Below are 10,670 nucleotides of genomic sequence, written 5' to 3'. Positions count from 1 at the left end.
AAATGCCCTTCTGTGCAACGTGTACATAACAGCATGACCCATGACTAGTTTTGCTTTAAGAAGAAAAAATAAAAGCAACTATTTTATTAAAGTTCTGTTTTTTAATGCATTTTTGGACAGTTTGATGCACATTAGAGTTTTGTATTGCACAGTAAAGTTCAATATGTGTGTGTGAGTGTGTGTGTGTGTATGTGTGTGTGTGTGTGTGTGTGTGTGTGTGTGTGTGTGTGTGTGTGTGTGTGTGTGTGTGTGCGTGCGTGTGTGTGTGTGTGTGTGTGTGTGTGTGTGTGTGTGTGTGTGTGTGTGTGTGTGTGAGTGTGTGTGTGTATGTGTGTGAGGCCCTCTGCAGTTAAGTGTAGAGATGTATGACTCATCCCCCAATCATGTGACTAAGGACTGTTCTTGCGCACGATGCAATGTATATTGGCCACAAACCACAAACCCCCGAGGTGCCTTATTGCTATTATAAACTGGTTACCAACACTTTCGTCTTTGTTCAAAAGACAAATTAGTGGAAGAGAGAGATCAGAAATGGGCTGCCCCGTTTAAACACAGCTGTGGTGTATCAGGTCTGAATCAGTCCCTGATTAGAGACGAAGAATGACAACCATCCGTCCCGCAGACCTCTGGGAACTGAGAACAGAGGATCTGTATACCTATGCAACACTATATGAACGGAGTTCTTCTGGCTTCCAGAACAGGGCTGCCCGTGTAAAGGCAGTCTAAGTAGGGGTTGTCATAATCTATCCTCAGAAAGAATATGCGAATCTGAAGAAGAAAAAAACTGGAGAAAAGACAATATTAAAGAAGGAGGAAGAAAACGAGGTAGAGGGAAAGAGAACATCAGAACCAATCAGAGCCAACCAATCAGAGCCAACCAATCAGAGCCAACCAATCAGCTAATGGAAAAAGGTTTGAGTGACAGCAGCTGTTTTATATTGATTCTATGTCCAGAGAGAACATCAGAAAGAGACAACAAATCAATTCAAAACAAATCTTATTGGTCACATACACACGGTTAGCAGATGCTATTGGTCACATACACATGGTTAGCAGATGTTATTGGTCACATACACATGGTTAGTAGATGTTATTGGTCACATACACATGGTTAGTAGATGTTATTGGTCACATGGTTAGCAGATGTTATTGGTCACACGGTTAGCAGATGTTATTGGTCACATACACATGGTTAGTAGATGTTATTGGTCACATACACATGGTTAGTAGATGTTATTGGTCACATACACACGGTTAGTAGATGTTATTGGTCACATACACATGGTTAGTAGATGTTATTGGTCACATACACACGGTTAGTAGATGTTATTGGTCACATACACATGGTTAGCAGATGTTATTGGTCACATACACATGGTTAGTAGATGTTATTGGTCACATACACATGGTTAGCAGATGTTATTGGTCACATACACATGGTTAGTAGATGTTATTGGTCACATACACATGGTTAGCAGATGTTATTGGTCACATACACATGGTTAGCAGATGTTATTGGTCACATACACATGGTTAGCAGATGTTATTGGTCACATACACATGGTTAGCAGATGTTATTGGTCACATGGTTAGCAGATGTTATTGGTCACATGGTTAGCAGATGTTATTGATCACATACACATGGTTAGCAGATGTTATTGGTCACATACACATGGTTAGCAGATGTTATTGGTCACATACACATGGTTAGCAGATGTTATTGGTCACATACACATGGTTAGCAATGTTATTGGTCACATACACACGGTTAGCAGATGTTATTGCGAGTGTAGCGAAATGCTTGTGCTTCTAGTTCCGACAATGCAGTAATAACCAACAAGTAATCTAACATAACAATTTCACAACAACTACCTTATAGACAGTGTAAAGGGATGAATGAGAATATGTACATAAAATACAAATATATGAATGAGTGATGGCCGAACGGCATAGGCAAGATGCAGTAGATGGTATAGAGTACAGTATATACATATGAGATGAGTAATGTAGGGTATGTAAACAAGATGCACTAGATGGTATAGAGTACAGTATATACATATGAGATGAATAATGTAGGGGATGTAAACAAGATGCAGTAGATGGTATAGAGTACAGTGTATACATATGAGATGAGTAATGTAGGGTATGTAAACAAGATGCAGTAGATGGTATAGAGTACAGTATATACATATGAGATGAGTAATGTAGGGTATGTAAACAAGATGCAATAGATGGTATAGAGTACAGTATATACATATGAGATGAGTAATGTAGGGTATGTAAACATTATATAAAGGGAGGAAGAAAAACAAAAAACAGAGTGGGGAAAAGAGAGAGAACGAGGGAGAGAGAAGTCAGAAAGATAGTGAGGGAAAGAGAGAGAGAACGAGGGAGAGAGAATTAAGAAAGATAGGGAGGGAAAGAGAGAGAGAACGAGGGAGAGAGAAGTCAGAAAGATAGGGAGGGAAAGAGAGAGAGAATGAGGGAGAGAGAAGTCAGAAAGATAGGGAGGAAAAGAGAGAGAGAAAGAGGGAGAGAGAAGTCAGAAAGATAGTGAGGGAAAAGAGAGAGAACGAGGGAGAGAGAAGTCAGAAAGATAGTGAGGGAAAAGAGAGAGAACGAGGGAGAGAGAAGTCAGAAAGATAGGGAGGGAAAGAGAGAGAGAACGAGGGAGAGAGAAGTCAGAAAGATAGTGAGGGAAAGAGAGAGAACGAGGGAGAGAGAAGTCAGAAAGATAGGGAGGGAAAGAGAGAGAGAACGAGGGAGAGAGAAGTCAGAAAGATAGTGAGGGAAAGAGAGAGAACGAGGGAGAGAGAAGTCAGAAAGATAGGGAGGGAAAGAGAGAGAGAACGAGGGAGAGAGAAGTAAGAAAGATAGGGAGGGAAAGAGAGAGAGAACGAGAGAGTTTGGGCAAACGACAGGAACTGCAGTGATTGATGAGTCACATGATTGGGGGATGAGTCATACATCTCTACACTAAACTGCACACACACGCACGAATGCACACACACAAACACATACACACTCTTTCAGCTTTATAATTTGGCGGCTGGCATTGAAGATATTGATTAACTCATAATTGAGCCCACCTTGATTGATGCTGTCAGTGACCAGAGCCTTGATTGATGCTGACCAGAGCCTTGATTGATGCTGTCAGTGACCAGAGCCTTGATTGATGCTGTCAGTGACCAGAGCCTTGATTGATGCTGTCAGTGACCAGAACCTTGATTGATGCTGTCAGTGACCAGAGCCTTGATTGATGCTATCAGTGACCAGAACCTTGATTGATGCTGTCAGTGACCAGAGTCTTGATTGATGCTGTCAGTGACCAGAGCCTTGATTGATTCTGTCAGTGACCAGAGCCTTGATTGATGCTGTCAGTGACCAGAGCCTTGATTGATGCTGTCAGTGACCAGAGCCTTGATTGATGCTGTCAGGGACCAGAGCCTTGATTGATGCTGTCAGTGACCAGAGCCTTGATTGATGCTGACCAGAGCCTTGGTTGATGCTGTCAGTGACCAGAGCCTTGATTGATGCTGTCAGTGACCAGAGCCTTGATTGATGCTGTCAGACCCTAGAGCCAACCAATCAGCTAATGGAAAAAGGTTTGAGTGACAGCAGCGGTTTTATATTGATTCTATGTCCTGCCATATACCCTTTATAACACACCATATACCCTCTATAACACACCATATACCCTATATAACACACCATATACCCTATATAACACACCATATACCCTCTATAACACACCAGATACCCTGTATAACACACCATATACCCTTTATAACACACCATATACCCTATTAACACACCATATACCCTGTATAACACACCATATACCCTGTATAACACACCATATACCCTTTATAACACACCATATACCCTATATAACACACCATATACCCTCTATAACACACCATATACCCTATATAACACACCATATACCCTGTATAACACACCATATACCCTTTATAACACACCATATACCCTATATAACACACCATATACCCTCTATAACACACCATATACCCTATATAACACACCATATACCCTATATAACACACCATATACCCTATACAACACACCATATACCCTTTATAACACACCATATACCCTTTATAACACACCATATACCTATTAACACACCATATACCCGCTATAACACACCATATACCCGATATAACACACCATATACCCTTTATAACACACCATATACCCTTTATAACACACCATATACCCTATATAACACACCATATACCCTGTATAACACACCATATACCCTGTATAACACACCATATACCCTGTATAACACACCATATACCCTGTATAACACACCATATACCCTCTATAACACACCATATACCCTCTATAACACACCAGATACCCTGTATAACACACCATATACCCTTTATAACACACCATATACCCTTTATAACACACCATATACCCTGTATAACACACCATATACCCTATATAACACACCATATACACGATTAACACACCATATACCCTGTATAACACACCATATACCCTTTATAACACACCATATACCCTCTATAACACACCATATACCCTCTATAACACACCAGATACCCTGTATAACACACCATATACCCTTTATAACACACCATATACCCTATATAACACACCATATACCCTGTATAACACACCATATACCCTATATAACACACCATATACCCTATTAACACACCATATACCCTGTATAACACACCATATACCCTTTATAACACACCATATACCCTATATAACACACCATATACCCTTTATAACACACCATATACCCTATATAACACACCATATACCCTTTATAACACACCATATACCCTATATAACACACCATATACCCTATTAACACACCATATACCCTGTATAACACACCATATACCCTGTATAACACACCATATACCCTATATAACACACCATATACCCTGTATAACACACCATATACCCTATATAACACACCATATACCCTATTAACACACCATATACCCTGTATAACACACCATATACCCTCTATAACACACCATATACTGTCACGGCTTTCTTCCTGTGAAGGAGAGGCGGACCAAAACGCAGCGTGGTTGAAGTTCATGGTTCTTTAATAAGAGACACTAAACATGAACACAACTACAAAACAAGAACCGTGAAAACCCGAAACAGTCCCGTGTGGCACAAACACTGACACAGGAAACAATCACCCACAAAATACCCAAAGAACATGGCTGCCTAAATATGGCTCCCAATCAGAGACAACGATAAACACCTGCCTCTAATTGAGAACCAATCCAGGCAACCATAGACCTACATAAACACCTAGAAGAACACAACCCCATAAATCTACAAAAACCCTAGAGAAGGCGAAACGCATAAATCCCCCATGTCACACCCTGGCCTAACCAACATAATAAAGAAAGGCCAGGGCATGACACATACCGTGTATAAACCATATTATATCCTATATAATACATTACCATATAAAATAACCCACATGCCCTATATAATACACAATATACATTATATATACATATGCCATCTACCATATAAACACTATATATTACAATATATAACTTATACACACTATGGAATGCACCGTATACCCAATAATCACTATATAATAACCCACATGCCCTATATAATACACAATATACATTATATATACATATGCCATCTACCATATAAACACTATATAACTTATACACACTATGGAATGCACCGTATACCCAATAATCACTATATAATATCAAATCAAATCAAATCAAATTTATTTATATAGCCCTTCGTACATCAGCTGATATCTCAAAGTGCTGTACAGAAACCCAGCCTAAAACCCCAAACAGCAAGCAATGCAGGTGTAGAAGCACGGTGGCTAGGAAAAACTCCCTAGAAAGGCCAATACCTAGGAAGAAACCTAGAGAGGAACCAGGCTATGTGGGGTGGCCAGTCCTCTTCTGGCTGTGCCGGGTGGAGATTATAACAGAACATGGTCAAGATGTTCAATGTTCATAAATGACCAGCATGGTCGAATAATAATAAGGCAGAACAGTTGAAACTAGAGCAGCAGCACAGTCAGGTGGAAGTTGAAACTGGAGCAGCAGCATGTACACCATATACCCTATATAATACATTTTATACCCTAAATAACACGCTATATACCCTATAAACACTTTAAAATGCACTATATACCAAATACACACTCTATAATACTGTTGTTAATTCGACATTGTCTACATCTGGGTCTTACCTTGAAACTTGATGGTATGAACTGGCCATTACTGACCCAGCAGACCCGGGCGAGCTGCCCAAGCCATCTCCTCCCAAGTAGCCACCATTGGTAGGCACGAGGAATTGCTTCGTGTTCTTATGGAGGGGGTTGAAACGCTGGCTGAGCGCCATGACCGGGGTTGTCTGGGAGCCCCTCAGTAACTCAGCTGTTAGCAGTGCCGATTTCACACGCACGTCCAGGGATACCACCTGGCCTCCGTATCATCCAGTCCCGTTGCGGAGAGAACCCGAGGTTTCCTGACCTCCCCTGAGAGTCACCGCTTCCCGAGCCTTTGCAACTTTGGCAGAGCTGGGCTGTTGCCAGTGGAACGGCAATACAGGATTAACACGAAGAGTTGTTTGTATTGCGGGACTCTTGGTCCATTTTGTGTCCTCTTGTCCTTTAAAAGACCAGGCTCAATGGTAGGAGCGAATACTCTGGTGGGCCATATGGTGAACTTTTCTGCTTCCCTTGCTCGCACCCCTTTTCATGTCAATCTGCTGTGGGGAAACCAGTCCAAATCTCTCCGGGTCCTCATTGAATCTGGGGCTGATGAGAGCTTTTAGGACGCGACACTGGCATCCGAGCTGAACATCCCCACTCAGGCCCTCTCCTTTCCCATGGATGTTAGAGCGCTGTACGGGGGCTCTATAGGCCGGGTCACTCATAATACCACTCCCATCAACCCACAAGGGTCAGGGAATCACAGCGTGACTATTTAATTTTTGCTCATCAAATCTCCTCAAAATTCGTGGTTTTGGGATTCTCCTGGCTCCAGTGACACAATCCCCTCATCAACTGGTCTACGGGTGGCATCATGGGCTGCAGTCCGTTCTGCCTTGCCCATTGTATGAAATCAGCGCAACCTGCCCCGGGATGTCTTCCTGGGGGCTCGGAAGGTGCCCCGGACCTCTCTGCCACCCCCACGGAGTATCAGGCCCTCCGGGAGGTGTTCAGCAAGGCCCAGGCAACATCGCTTCTGACGCACCAACCCTATGACTGCGGGATTGACCTTCTCCCTAGCAACACACTGCCCCAGGGATGTCTGTACTCTCTGTCGGGACCGGAGACCAAGGCTATGGAGACCTACATTGGGGACTCCATAGCTTCAGGATTTATCCGTGACTCTTCTTCTCCCGTCGGTGCAGGGATCTTCTTTGTAGGAGAAAAAGGACAAGACCTTGCGCCCGTGCATTGACTACTGGGGACTCAACGGCATTACTGTTAAGAACCGTTACCCGCTACCACTCATTTCCTTGGCCTTCGAGCCACTGCAGGGGGCCACTGTGTTTTCCAAGCTGGATCTACGGAATGCTTACCACGTGGTGCGGATGTGAGAGGGGGACGAGTGGATGACCGCCTTCAAAATGGTCAGTGGCTACTATGAGTATCTGGTCATGCTTTTTGGCCTCACCATGCCCCTGCCGTGTTCCAGGCTCTGGTAAATTATGTTCCCATTTCTGGTCTGCAGAGTAGAAGAAGAGGACGAGTCGGAGGGGGTCACAGAGGCATGGAAAGGACAAGCACAAGTCATACTGGCTCACTTGGAAGAATACAAGCAAGATGAGCTGAAGCAGCAGTTTGGCAAGTATCCGGCCCTCTTCAGGAAGAACCAAAGTCCTGGAACATGTCATCTGTTTTAAGCCTGACCAGAACCCTTTCTGCCATCATCCTTACCATGTGCCTGAGAGGCTGGTGGTAGCCCTCAAGGAAGAGGTCCACACCATGATAGAGATGGATGTTGTTGAGCCATCTTCAAGTGAATGGAGCAGCCCTATTGTCATTGTCCTAAAGAAGGATGGCTCTTTGCGTGTCTGCATGGACTTCCAGGACTGTGATGATTGCTGTGCTGCTTACTTGGACAACGTGATGATCTACAGCCACTCCTGGGAGGAGCACATACAGCATCTTAGCAGTCCTGGGGAAGATCCATGATGCAGGTCTCACGCTTAACCTCCTGAAGTGTGAGTGGGCGAAACAGGAGACAAAGTACCTGGGTTACCAGCTGGGTAAAGGTGAAGTTCGGACATTGTGGAGTCCATCCTAGGTCTGGCAGGTTGGTACCGGAGATTCAGTCCGCAGTTTTCAACCATCGCTGTCCCTCTGACCAACCTCACTTCAAAGGTGGCCAGCAACCCTGTGAAGTGGACTGAGGAGTGTGAGGAAGCCTTCATGAAACTGAAAAAAAACCTGTGCTCCTTCCCTGTTCTCCAACCCCTGATTTTCAGAAGCGGTTTCTCGTACAGGTGGACACTTCAGCTGTGGGAATTGGAGCTGTACTGGCCCAAGGGGAGCCAGGAGAAGAGCGTCCCCTGCTGTACCTGAGTCGGAAGCTGTTGTCCAGGGAAACCAGGTATTCAACAATCGAGAAGGAGTGCCTGCTATAAAGTGGGCACTAACTTACTAACTTCTTGGGAGAGAATTTGATCTGCACACGGATCACACGGAGCCTTGACCATGAAGGACCGTAATTCTCGCGTGACCAGGTGGTATCTGGAGCTCCAGCCCTTCAGGTTCTGTGTCCGTCACAAGGCAGGAAAAGAAAACGTCACGGACGACTACCTGTCCCGGCTCACCTGGATGCTTCAGGAGAGGAGGAAGGTAATGTGATGGAGTAGTCACTGGCTGCTGGCTGCGTTTGGTACACTAACTAATCGCGCCTCCCTGCTCCTTTATCAGCTACGTTAACAATGACGGGTCGACACACAAGGTCCCTATCTTAGTACATACATGACTCACTTTATTCTCACCTTCAGTCAGTAACAGGTTATGGTATAAAGAATATACAGACAAGCGTGCAAGTTTAATTTAAACAACATTTATTGTACTTATCAATGTTATGGATGAGCTGATGTTTGTCTGGTTCTGTTCCTCTCTCTCTCCGTCTCTGTAGCTTCCGGGTATGCTGGGATAAGGACCAGAGCTACGGTAATCGGGCTGGCTTTGTAGACTACAAAACATAGAATGCCCACCCCAACTCACACTCTGACCAAACTAAAACTGTCACGCCCTGGCCTTAGTATTCTGTGTTTTCTTTATTATGTTGGTTAGGCCAGGGTGTGACATGGGTGATTTATGTGTCTTGTTTTGTCTAGGGGTTTTTGTAGTCTATGGGGTTGTGTTCAGTTGAGTGTTCTAAGTAAGTCTATGGTTGCCTGGAGTGGTTCTCAAAACCGTGACAGAATCCCCCACCACAACAGGACCAAGTGGTGTGGTGACAGGCAGCGGTAGCAGGAGCAGCGCAAGGAGGAATGGACATGGGATGATGTGTTGGACGGCAAGGGTTGCTACACTTGGGAGGAGATCCTGGTGGGAAAGGATCGCCTCCATGGGAACAGGCGGAGGCAGCTAGGAGAGCAGAGGCAGCTAGAGAGAGGAGCCAGCGATACGAGGGAACACGGCTGGCAAGGAAACCCGAGAGTCAGCCCCAAAAATGTCTTGGGGGGAGGCACACAGGAAGTATGGTGAAGCCAGGTATGAGACCTGCGCCAACTTCCTGTGCTTACCAGAGGGCGAGAGAGACCGGGCAGGCACCGTGTTATGCTGTGGAGCGCACGGTGTCCCCAGTATGGGTGTATAGCCCGGTGCGGTACATACCAGCTCCTCGGATCGGCCGGGCTAGAGTGGGCATCGAGCCAGGTGTCATGAAGCCGGCTCTACACATCTGATCTCCAGTGCGTCTCCTTGGGCCGGGGTACATGGCACCAGCCTTACGCATGGTGTCCCCGGTTCGCCTGCACAGCCCAGTGCAGGCTATTCCACCTCGCCGCACTGGCAGGGTGACCGGGAGCATTCAACCGGGTAAGGTTGGGAATGCTCGGTGCTCAAGAGCTCCAGTGTGCCTGCACGGTCCGGTCTATCCAGTACCACCTCCACGCACCAGCCCTCCGGTGGCAGCTCCCCGCACTCGCCCTGAGGTGCGTGTCCTCGGCCCAGTACCACCAGTGCCGGCACCACGCACCAGGCCTACAGTGCGCCTCGCCTGTCCAGCGCTGCCAGAGCCTTCCTCCTCTCCAGTGTCGCCTAAGCTGACCATCTGCCCAGCGCCGCCTGAGCTGCCCGTCTGTCATGAGCCGCCAGAGTCTCCCGTCTGTCATGAGCCACCAGAGTTTCCCGTCTGCAAGGAGCCGCCAGAGCCGCCAGTCTGCAAGGAGCCGCCAGAGCCGCCAGTCTGCAAGGAGCCGCCAGAGCCGCCAGTCAGCATGGAGCAGCCAGAGCCGCCAGTCAGCATGGAGCAGCCAGAGCCGCCAGTCAGCCATGATCTGCCAGAGCCGCCAGTCAGCCAGGATCTGCCAGAGCCGCCAGTCTGCCAAGATCCGCCAGAGCCGCCATTCAGCCAGGATCTGCCAGAGCCGTCAACCTGCCTATCTCTTAGTCTTGGGCT

This window comes from Oncorhynchus kisutch, linkage group LG29, assembly GCF_002021735.2.
Source record: "Oncorhynchus kisutch isolate 150728-3 linkage group LG29, Okis_V2, whole genome shotgun sequence".
Taxonomy (NCBI): domain Eukaryota; kingdom Metazoa; phylum Chordata; class Actinopteri; order Salmoniformes; family Salmonidae; genus Oncorhynchus; species Oncorhynchus kisutch.
The sequence above is the reverse complement of the archived record's forward strand: the minus strand, read 5'-3'. Positions refer to the sequence as shown.